Here is a 10,548-nt window from a genome sequence, read left to right on the forward strand (position 1 = left end):
CGCCTCCCTACCACTGAGGAAGTACAGTTCCCGCTCAGCCCAGTCAAAACTGTTCGCTGCTCTGGCTCCCCAATGGTGGAACACACTCCCTCACGACGCCAGGACAGCGGAGTCAATCACCACCTTCCGGAGACACCTGAAACCCCACCTCTTTAAGGAATACCTAGGATAGGATAAAGTAATCCTTCTCACCCCCCTTAAAAGATTGAGATGCACTATTGTAAAGTGGCTGTTCCACTGGATGTCATAAGGTGAATGCACCAATTTGTAAGTCGCTCTGGATAAGAGCGTCTGCTAAATGACTTAAATGTAAATGTAAATGTAAACCAACATGGCCCAGCCTAGATCATCTGGATGCCTCTCTGTCCCAATGGGATGGTGTGACAGTGGTTTTGGTATGTTGACTCCTCTGTTTACCCACGGAATTCCGGTGTTGCCACACGGAGAACGGGAACGTAAGGAAGAATGTGGTAATGTGGGAGTATTGCAAAGTTAAGCTGTGTCAACCAATCAGATATAGAGCCCTGACGGCTGTGGTACCGTAAAGGAGAGATGGTTGACCCATCGTTACCACGGTGACAGGCTCAGCCTCTCAACTCCCACAGTAATAGCTGTAATAAAACAGTAACCTAAAAGGGTGGTTGGTTTGGAGTCTCCTCTCCTCTCCTCTCCTCTCCTCTCCTCTCCTCTCCTCTCCTCTCCTCTCCTCTCCTCCCTCTCCTCTCCTCTCCTCCTCCCTCCTCTCCTCTCCTCCCCTCCCTCTCCTCTCCTCCCTCCCCCTCTCCTCTCCTCTCCTCTCCTCTCCTCTCCTCTCCTCTCCTCTCCTCTCCTCTCCTCTCCTCTCCTTTCCTCTCCTCTCCTGGTAAACAGTAGGCCGGATGTCATAGTTACAGGGAGGTGGAGGATGTTAAAAAGGCAAGCACACTCAGTACCAATGAATACCTATAGGATTCCCCTTGACTGTGTATCTGCTGTATGACTCACACACACATGTGCACGCGCGCACACACACATTCTCGAGGCAGGGAGGGAATGCAATAAAGCCCGGGAGTGGGAGCAGCAGAGAGAGAGACAATGACAGATGGCAGACTAGACACAGATTGAGCTGTATACATTAAAAATAGAACCATTAAAAACACTTTACCAAGCAAAGCACAAGCACTCTCACTCATTCACACACATTACTGTATTTTCTGCACATGTGCCATTCTGTCTGGGATTCTTTTGCTCCAATGGTTATTACTGAGTTATTTCAACAGGATGCTTTTGGTTGGACTCTAAGCATGTTTTCATTGAGCCTCTAAATAGCGCTCCTGGGGAACAGACCAAAACACAAATAGGTAACACTCAACAGGGGTTCTGGACAACGTCACACATAACAGGCATCATAAACTTTCTCAGGACACAGCAGAGGCCTGCTGGGGGTGGATGGGGGAGACCCACAGCACCAGCCCAGCTCTGTAATGAGATAATAAGGTGCTGAAACCTCCTGTAATGTCCTTCAAATCCATCCACTCCCACCCCCTGGACACCATGCTTTTAGTGTCTCTCTCTCTCTCTCTCTCTGGTCTAGATGGTGAGCCAACGCTAACAGGAAGTGGTCATGATGAGTGTGGTGTGGACTGTGTGGTTTGGCGTCAGGTCCTGATAAACCGGAGATTCAGGGATGGCTACAGATACAGACATTTTACTGGCAGACAATGGAGAAATGATGGGTGTTTGTACTATTTAGAGTGGGAACACACACACACATACAGTTGAAGTCGGAAGTTTTCAAACAATTAGGTTGGAGTAATTAAAACATGTTTTTCAACCACTCCACAAATTTCTTGTTAACAAATTACAGTTTTGGCAAGTCGGTTAGGACATCTACTTTGTAAATGACACAAGTCATTTTTCCAACAATTGTTTACAGACAGATTATTTCACTTATTATTCACGGTATCACAATTCTAGTGGGTCAGAAGTTTACGTACACTAAATGGCAAATGGATCTTCCAAATGGACAATGACCTCAAACATACCTCCAAAGTTGTGGCAAAATGGCTTAAGGACAACAAAGTCAAGGTATTGGAGTGACCATCACAAAGCCCTGATCTACAGGTAATACAAATTATCCTACAGATAATGACTCAGTTACACCAGCTCTGTCAGGAAGAATGGGCCAAAATTCACCCAACTTATTGTGGGAAGCTTGTGGAAGGCTACCCAAAACATTTTGACCCAAGTTAAACAATTTAAAGGCAATGCTACCAAATACTAATTGAGTGTATGTAAACTTCTGACCCACAGGGAATGCGATGAAAGAAATAAAAGCTCAAATAAATAATTCTCTCTACTATTATTCTGACATTTCACATTCTTAAAATTAAGTGGTGATCCTAACTGACCTGAGACAGGAAATTTTTACTAGTATTAAATGTCAGGAATTGTGAAAAACTGAGTTTAAATGTGTTTGGCTAAGGTGTATGTAAACTTCCGACTTCAACTGTACAAACACACACATACAAACACACACACAAACACACAAACAATGGGAGGTGACTGAGGCTTATTGAGGCTTCATTAAAGGAACAGGAAGAGAATTGAAGGCCAGGGACAAACACACGGTCTCATTACAGCCTGGCTAACATGTTCCTTTCACACCGCCACTCAAAGTGTGTGTGTACAGTAGAGCTCTACCAGGCTGAATGCCCACAGCCCACTTTCAGAGAATGACAGGGAATCCTTGCCAATAAAACAGTTCAACTCCACCTACTGAAAACAAAGCACACTAGAACAGTGTTTAAGTGGTTGACTCCAGTCCTGCCCACATGAATGCACAGGTGTGTTAGTGCCAGGCTAGGACAACAAAAGTGCAATGCGTTGGACAGCAGTTGAGAACCACTGCAACACGAGGCTACTCAGCTGTTTTTAACTACTTGACTTTACACGTATGTCATTAGTCATGAATCATTAGTCATTAATGATTAAACATTAGTTATTATTAATCATTATTCATCAGTAGTTGACTGGCTGGACATAGCTGGTGATGTCTAAGGTAACAATCCCTCCTCCCTCAGACACACAGTCCCCTCAGAGGAGAGTTGGCCAAGGCTGGCAGAGCTGACGTTTGCCTGTGGAAGACAGGACAGGACATCCACCTTTTCCCTCCCCTCTGTCACCTTGGTCCCCCCATACACACTTACTGCATTCATCCACCTACAGGAGAGACACACTGCTCTCTTTCCATTAACTAAGACCCTGAGGGCAGAGTACAGGCTCTGGTAGTGGAGGGGTGGACACATGGTGGTGTGTACGTACAGACACTCTCTGGAGACCACAAAATGAGTGAGTCATGTGGGGTAGAGAGTTGAGGACAGGTGTCAGAACTGGACTTGAAGAACACTGTCATGTTCTTGCTTTTAGGACTCCCGACTCGTGTATGTTTGTGTGGGTGGGTTTGGGTGAATGCAGTCAGTGTGTTCAAGGGCTGATGATATCCAGTGATGGCCTATTGTGGAAGCCCCTGACTCAGCAGCTGACCCACAGTTTGAACTGGACCAGGTGGCTAGGAGCAGCTAATTCACAACTAATAATCCCAAATCTTCCATCCATTATTCTGATTGAAGTCTGGACTCTTCTATCCATTATTCTTATTGAAGTCTGGACTCTTCCATCCATTATTCTGATTGAAGTCTGGACTCTTCCATCCATTATTCTTATTGAAGTCTGGACTCTTCCATCCATTATTCTTATTGAAGTCTGGACTCTTCCATCCATTATTCTTATTGAAGTCTGGACTCTTCCATCCATTATTCTTATTGAAGTCTGGACTCTTCCATCCATTATTCTTATTGAAGTCTGGACTCTTCCATCCATTATTCTTATTGAAGTCTGGACTCTTCCATCCATTATTCTTATTGAAGTCTGGACTCTTCCATCCATTATTCTTATTGAAGTCTGGACTCTTCCATCCATTATTCTTATTGAAGTCTGGACTCTTCCATCCATTATTCTTATTGATCCATTATTCTTATTGAAGTCTGGACTCTTCCATCCATTATTCTTATTGAAGTCTGGACTCTTCCATCCATTATTCTTATTGAAGTCTGGACTCTTCCATCCATTATTCTTATTGAAGTCTGGACTCTTCCATCCATTATTCTTATTGAAGTCTGGACTCTTCCATCCATTATTCTTATTGAAGTCTGGACTCTTCCACCCTTTTCTCACTTTCTTTCACCCCTCTTTCTCTCTACTCTCTTTCCCCATTCTCTCTCTCTTGCCCGTTCCCCCTCTCATTCTATTTCCATCCCTCCTCCCTCTCTCTGTCTCTTGCCCTCTCACTCTCTCTCGTGCCCTCTCCCCCTCTCTCTCTCTTCCCCCCCCCTCTCTTGCCCCCTCCCTCTCTTGCCCTCCCCCCTCTCTCGCTCTCTCTCTCTGCACTCTTCTTCCCCTGACTCCTCCCAGTAGTAGATATAAGACAGGTCCATGCCGTGATGCTGTTCGGTGCTCATAACCCAGGGTTGTCTCAGTACATCCATCTGTCTGTCTCTCCATCTGTCTGACTGCAGTGATTATTCCCCCTTTAAACGGCCACTCACAGAGAAAGGTAAGGAACCTTCCAATTCTCCAGCCTTAGCATCTTTTTCATAAAGTCAGATTACAAGGGTGAATGCTGTAATAAATGAAGCTTTTTCAGATGCATGTAAAACAAAAAACATATAGTTAAATTCAGGTTGACATCTTGGCACTTGGTTTATGTGTCTGTATATGCAATGTGTTTGTATTTGTTCAATCAGCACTGGTCATTTAGGAACAGTTGACAGGTTGATTGCCTTTGAGTGTATTTTGGAATGATCAGAACCAGAGTTGTAGACAAGTCTTTGTATAGAGTGGTGTTCTTGTCGTTGTTTTTTGATGCTCTGTGATGATATCCATAATATTTTCTCAGTGAGTTTTTCATATCAGGACTGGTTTTACACAGGACTGATTGTACAGTGCCTTCTGAACTGATTAATACCCTTGACTTATTCCACATTTTGTTCTGTTACAGCCTCAATTCAAAATGGATAACATTTTTCTCACATATATACACACAATACCCCATAATAACAACATGAAAACATGTTTTTAGAACATGTATACAAAATTAAATACATAAATATCTAATTTACATAAGTATCCTTGAGTCAATGCATGTTAAAATCACCAGTGGTAGTGATTACAGCTGTGAGTCTTTCTGGGTAAATCTAAGAGCTTTGCAGACCTAGATTGTACAATATTTGCACTTAATTATAATGTTTGAACTCTTCGAGCTCTGTCAAGTTGGTTGTTGATCATCGCTAGAGAGATATGTTCAAGTCTTGTCATAGATTTCCAAGCTGATTTAAATCAAAACTGTATCTTGGCCACTCAGGAACATTCAATGTCATCTTGGTAAGCTACTCCAGTTTATCTTTGGCCTTGTGTTTTAGGTTATTATCCTGTTGAATGGAGAATGTATCTCCCAGTGAGTGTTGGAAAGCAGAGTGAACCAGGTTTTTCTCTAGAATTTTGCCTGTGCCTAGCTCTATTCCGTTACTTTTTATCCTAAATAACGACCTAGTCCTTGCTGATGACAAGCATACCCTTAACATGATGCAGCCACCACCATGCTTGAAAACATTGTATTCAGGATATTAAGTAAATTCCTTTCCTTTTATTCTGTACAAGCTTCCTTTTCTTCACTCTGTCATTTAGGTTAGTATTGTGGAGTAACTACAATGTTGTTGATCCATCCTAAGTTTTCTCCTATCGCTGCCATTAATTAAACTCTGTAACTGTTTTAAAGTCACCATTGGCCTCCTGGTGAAATCCCTGAACGGTTTCCTTCCCCTCCAGCAACTGAGTTAGGAAGGACGCCTGTATCTTTGTTGTGACTGGGTGCATTGCTACTCCATTCAAAGTGTAATTAATAACTTCACCATGTTCAAAGGGATATTGAATATCTGCTTTTTTTACCCATCTACCAATAGGATCCCTTCTTTGTGAGACATTGGAAACTCTCCTTGGTCTTTGTGGTTGAATCTGTGTTTAAAATGTACCGCTCGACTGAGAGACGTTACAGATGGTTGTATGTGTGAGGTACAGAGATGGGGTAGTCATTCAAAAACTATGTCCGTGCAACTTATTAAGCCCATTTTTACTCCTGAACTTACGTAAGCTTGCTGTGACAAAGGGATTGAATACTTACTTATTGACTCAAGACATTTCAGCTTTTCATTTTTTATGAATTAGTAAACATTTCTAATAACATCGTTCCACTTTGGTATTGTGTGTGGGTCAGTGACACAAAATCTAAATGTAATAACTGTTTTTAGCACAACAAAATGTGGAGAAAGTCAAGGGATGTGAATCATTTCTAAAGGCACTTTAAATAGTCCAGTAAAATCCAAGTCTTCCTTTGGATTTCAATGAAACTAAATATTTTTGGGGTAGCACCAATAAACTGGTTCACTTCAAATTGAGTTGTTCTTGGATGTTATTGGGTATCTTGGCAGTTTGGAATAAATGGGAATCAAGCAGCAAGACTGTTTGAACAATTAGGGTTAGTTTTCCGTGTAAAGCTTCAGTACCATTAAGTGTTGTCTGTGTTTACTGTGGCTGCTTCACATGCAGAGGTCACTGAGACTTCTGTGATGCATTTTACATTCAAGTCAAATATGCTTTGTTGTCATACAGTATATGTATACTTTTAGCAGAAGAAGAGAATCGAGCAAACCCAGAAGGGGGCACTGTCACGACATACACCAACTACCCTCTGCCCAGGCTTCCCCCGGCTCACACTCATACTGGCAGAGGATGCTACCAAAGCGATGAACAGTGAAGTAGATCATAGTATTATTGGTGGACAGAGTGTGAGCCAGAGGAAGCCTGGGCAGAGGGTAGTTGGTGTATGTCGTGACAGTGCCCCTTCTGGGTTTGCTCGATTCTCTTCTTCTGCTAAAAGTTGCCATCCCCAGGAAATGGAATGTGGGTATCTGTGAAAGATTGCTTGTGTGGCAGGCGTGTGTGTGTGTGTGTGTGTGTGTGTGTGTGTGTGTGTGTGTGTGTGTGTGTGTGTGTGTGTGTGTGTGTGTGTGTGTGTGTGTGTGTGTGTGTGTGTGTGTGTGTGTGTGTGTGTGTGTGTGTGTGTATGCAGGAGAATGTGTGTGTGCATGTGTGTGTGTGAGTGAACGTACATGTCTATGTGTGCATGGCAGAGAGATGAGGCCAAACTGTCAGGTCTGTGTGATGGGGGCAGGAGCAGCAGTTTGGTGTGAAAAGAGCGCAGGTCAAACACTGTCACTGGCTGACAAGAGTTATTTCTCCCTGGGAAAATGACAGCTCATTGGTGGTGTTCTCTCACTGGAAAGCTTATCGGTCCATTGCTCTGTCATTAAAAGTGAATGTCCAGTTATGCTCTTATTCTGTGAGGCAACAACAAGTCACCATGTCATTAGATGCGCAAATCCAATCAGTTTTCCACGTTGATTCAATGTCGACACGTAGATTTTTTGGGTTGAAATGATGTGTAAACAACGCTGATTCAACCAGTTCTTTCCCAGTGGGACACCTCGCTGTGCACAGGTATATACCCACCTATAGTTGAACAAATCAACTAAAAACACATTATGTGTACCCCCTCCCTTCAAGTGGACACAGGAGATACAGGGTCAGGAAGGCCGACTAAGAACAGAAAGGTCAAAGAGTGTTCTAAGATGATGATGACCCCTCCGACACTGCAGATCAGATCGTGTGTGTGTGTCTCTGTGTGTGTGTGTGTGTGGGTATGCGTGTGCATGTGTGTGTGTGGTAGATAAAGGGCATGTTTGTGTGACCATACACCTCTAATTTAGTGTTAAGAGATTTTAAACTGAAGGAATTCACTGCATTCAGATGAGAATGTGAGAGCGAGAGACTGACAAAGGGAGTGAGAGAATCTGTAAACAGTTTGGTTGCTTAGCAGCACAGCTGTGTCTAACGGGGCCAGTGTGTGTGTGTGTGTGTGTGTGTGTGTGTGTGGTGGGGAGTGGAATCGGAAGGCCCAGTGTTTTTTTGGACATGCTCAGTAGGCTTTGACAGTCGTTCACCAGTTAGTGTTTTTAACATCCAGTAGGATCCAACAGTGTTGTCAGAGTAAAGGCCTGTACAGGGATCAATTCTGCGTGCCTCATTCCTGTACTCATACCTGTACTCATACTGTACTCATACTGTACTCATACCTATACTCATACTGTACTCATACCTGTACTCATACTGTACTCATACCTATACTCATACTGTACTCATACCTGTACTCATACTGTACTCATACTGTACTCATACTGTACTCATACCTATACTCATACTGTACTCATACCTGTACTCATACTGTACTCATACTGTACTCATACCTATACTCATACTGTACTCATACCTGTACTCATACTGTACTCATACTGTACTCATACCTATACTCATACTGTACTCATACTGTACTCATACTGTACTCATACTGTACTCATACCTGTACTCATACTGTACTCATACCTGCACTCATACTGTACTCATACCTGTACTCATACTGTACTCATACCTGCACTCATACTGTACTCATACCTGCACTCATACTGTACTCATACCTGCACTCATACCTGCACTCATACTGTACTCATACTGTACTCATACCTGTACTCATACCTATACTCATACTGTACGCATACTGTACTCATACCTGTACTCATACTGTACTCATACCTATACTCTACACATACGTCTCTGTGCGTACGTCTCCCTTTCATTACTCTTCGCTCCTCTCATTTCCTCCTCTCACATCCTCTCCTCCCACACCAGCCTGCCTCTCTTCCTCTTTTTTCCCTCTCACCCTCTCTCTGCTGCTCTCTCTTCTTCCCCTCTCCCTCCTCTGCCCCTCTCTCCAAGGAAAAAAGAGGGAAATAGACGTATTTGCTCATTTAGATAGAGAGGAAGAATAGGAGACAGGGAAGACAAAGATATCTGTGGAGGAAGACAAAAAAAGAAGGAGGGAGGAGAACATACAGATGTGTCTAAAGGTAAGGTAGAGGAGGAGGAGGAGGAGGAGGAGTAGATTGAGATATTTCTGTCTCTTTCTGGAGGAAGAAAGATGTTTGGATGGAGTGTGTTTATAGTGCTCAGCTTTGTACTTGGCACACACACACACACACACACACACACACACACACACACACACACACACACACACACACACACACACACACACACACACACACACACACACACACACACACACACACACACACACACATTTACACACTTCCCCCTCCTCTCTCTTCTTCTCCTCCTCATCCTCTCTCTTCTTCTCCTCCCCCTCCTCCCCCTCCTCTCTCTTCTTCTCCTCCCTCCCCTCTCCTCTCTCTTCTTCTCCTCCCCCTCCTCTCTATTCTTCTCCTCCCTCTCCTCTCTCTTCTTCTCCTCCCCCTCCTCTCTATTCTTCTCCTCCCTCTCCTCTCTCTTCTTCTCCTCCCTCTCCTCTCTCTTCTTCTCCTCCCTCTCCTCTCTCTTCTTCTCCTCCCCCTCCTCTCTCTTCTTCTCCTCCATCTCCTCTCTCTTCTTCTCCTCCCTCTCCTCTCTCTTCTTCTCCTCCCTCTCCTCTCTCTTCTTATCCTCCCCCTCCTCTCTCTTCTTATCCTCCCCCTCCTCTCTCTTCTTCTCCCCCTCCTCTCTCTTCTTCTCCTCCCTCTCCTCTCTCTTCTTCTCTTCCTCCTCCTCTCTCTTCTTCTCCTCCCTCTCCTCTCTCTTCTTCTCCTCCCCCTCCTCTCTCTTCTTCTCCTCCCTCTCCTCTCTCTTCTTCTCCTCCCTCTCCTCTCTCTTCTTCTCCTCCCCCTCCTCTCTCTTCTTCTCCTCCCTCTCCTCTCTCTTATTCTCCTCCCTCTCCTCCCTCTTCTTCTCCTTCTCCCACTCTTCTTTCCCCATAGGTCACTTCTTCGGTTTTTACAGCTGTTGGCATTGCAAACAATTAGATCATGCATGTTTTGGCTATACACTAACAACGTGCATATTGCAATAGCTTAGACTTTTTGCATTCTTTGTAAAACACAGCTTGTGCATGTCAGACGGTACTGCGTCATTGTTACAGATTGTTTTATCCTTTTTAAACAACGGAAACACATCTTACGTGGAAGAGAGAGTGACGATGTCAATGTTTACAGAAATAAAAGCATCCCAGTAGTAAACAGCCAAGCCATTCTGACTTGTGTAACTGATGCAACCCTGAACAACCCTGGTAGCCCTTTCCTGCAGTCAAAAGACCAAATCACCCTGTAGTGGCATCATGGCTGGAATGTTCTTAATCATTTTCATAATTTCATAATTAACCAACGTTATTTACAAAAAAACTAAAAATCTGGTGTTTCGATGTCAAACAATTTGGTTATATTTCAGTCTTCTGGAGTGTATATAAAGTGTAATATTGTGATACAAACTGAAAATGTAATACATTTCAACTCTATCAGACATGGTACAGGTGTCTTTTTAAGCCCATATGTGTGTGAGATGTATACTTTA

The 10,548-nt window shown here is 43.6% G+C and overlaps 1 protein-coding gene across 1 annotated transcript in view; it reads left to right on the forward strand.

Moving 5' to 3' along the window:
* The first annotated feature begins 4,494 nt into the window (after window positions 1–4,494).
* LOC118366770 (collagen alpha-1(VIII) chain) overlaps window positions 4,495–10,548 on the forward strand; it is a 30,220-nt gene continuing 24,166 nt past the window's right edge. The window contains exon 1 of the mRNA XM_035749425.1: window positions 4,495–4,594. The gene's annotated coding sequence lies outside the window, so the exon portion shown is untranslated. The remainder of the gene's footprint in view (window positions 4,595–10,548) is intronic.

The sequence above is a fragment of the Oncorhynchus keta genome, chromosome 34 (assembly GCF_023373465.1).
Source record: "Oncorhynchus keta strain PuntledgeMale-10-30-2019 chromosome 34, Oket_V2, whole genome shotgun sequence".
Taxonomy (NCBI): Eukaryota; Metazoa; Chordata; class Actinopteri; order Salmoniformes; family Salmonidae; genus Oncorhynchus; species Oncorhynchus keta.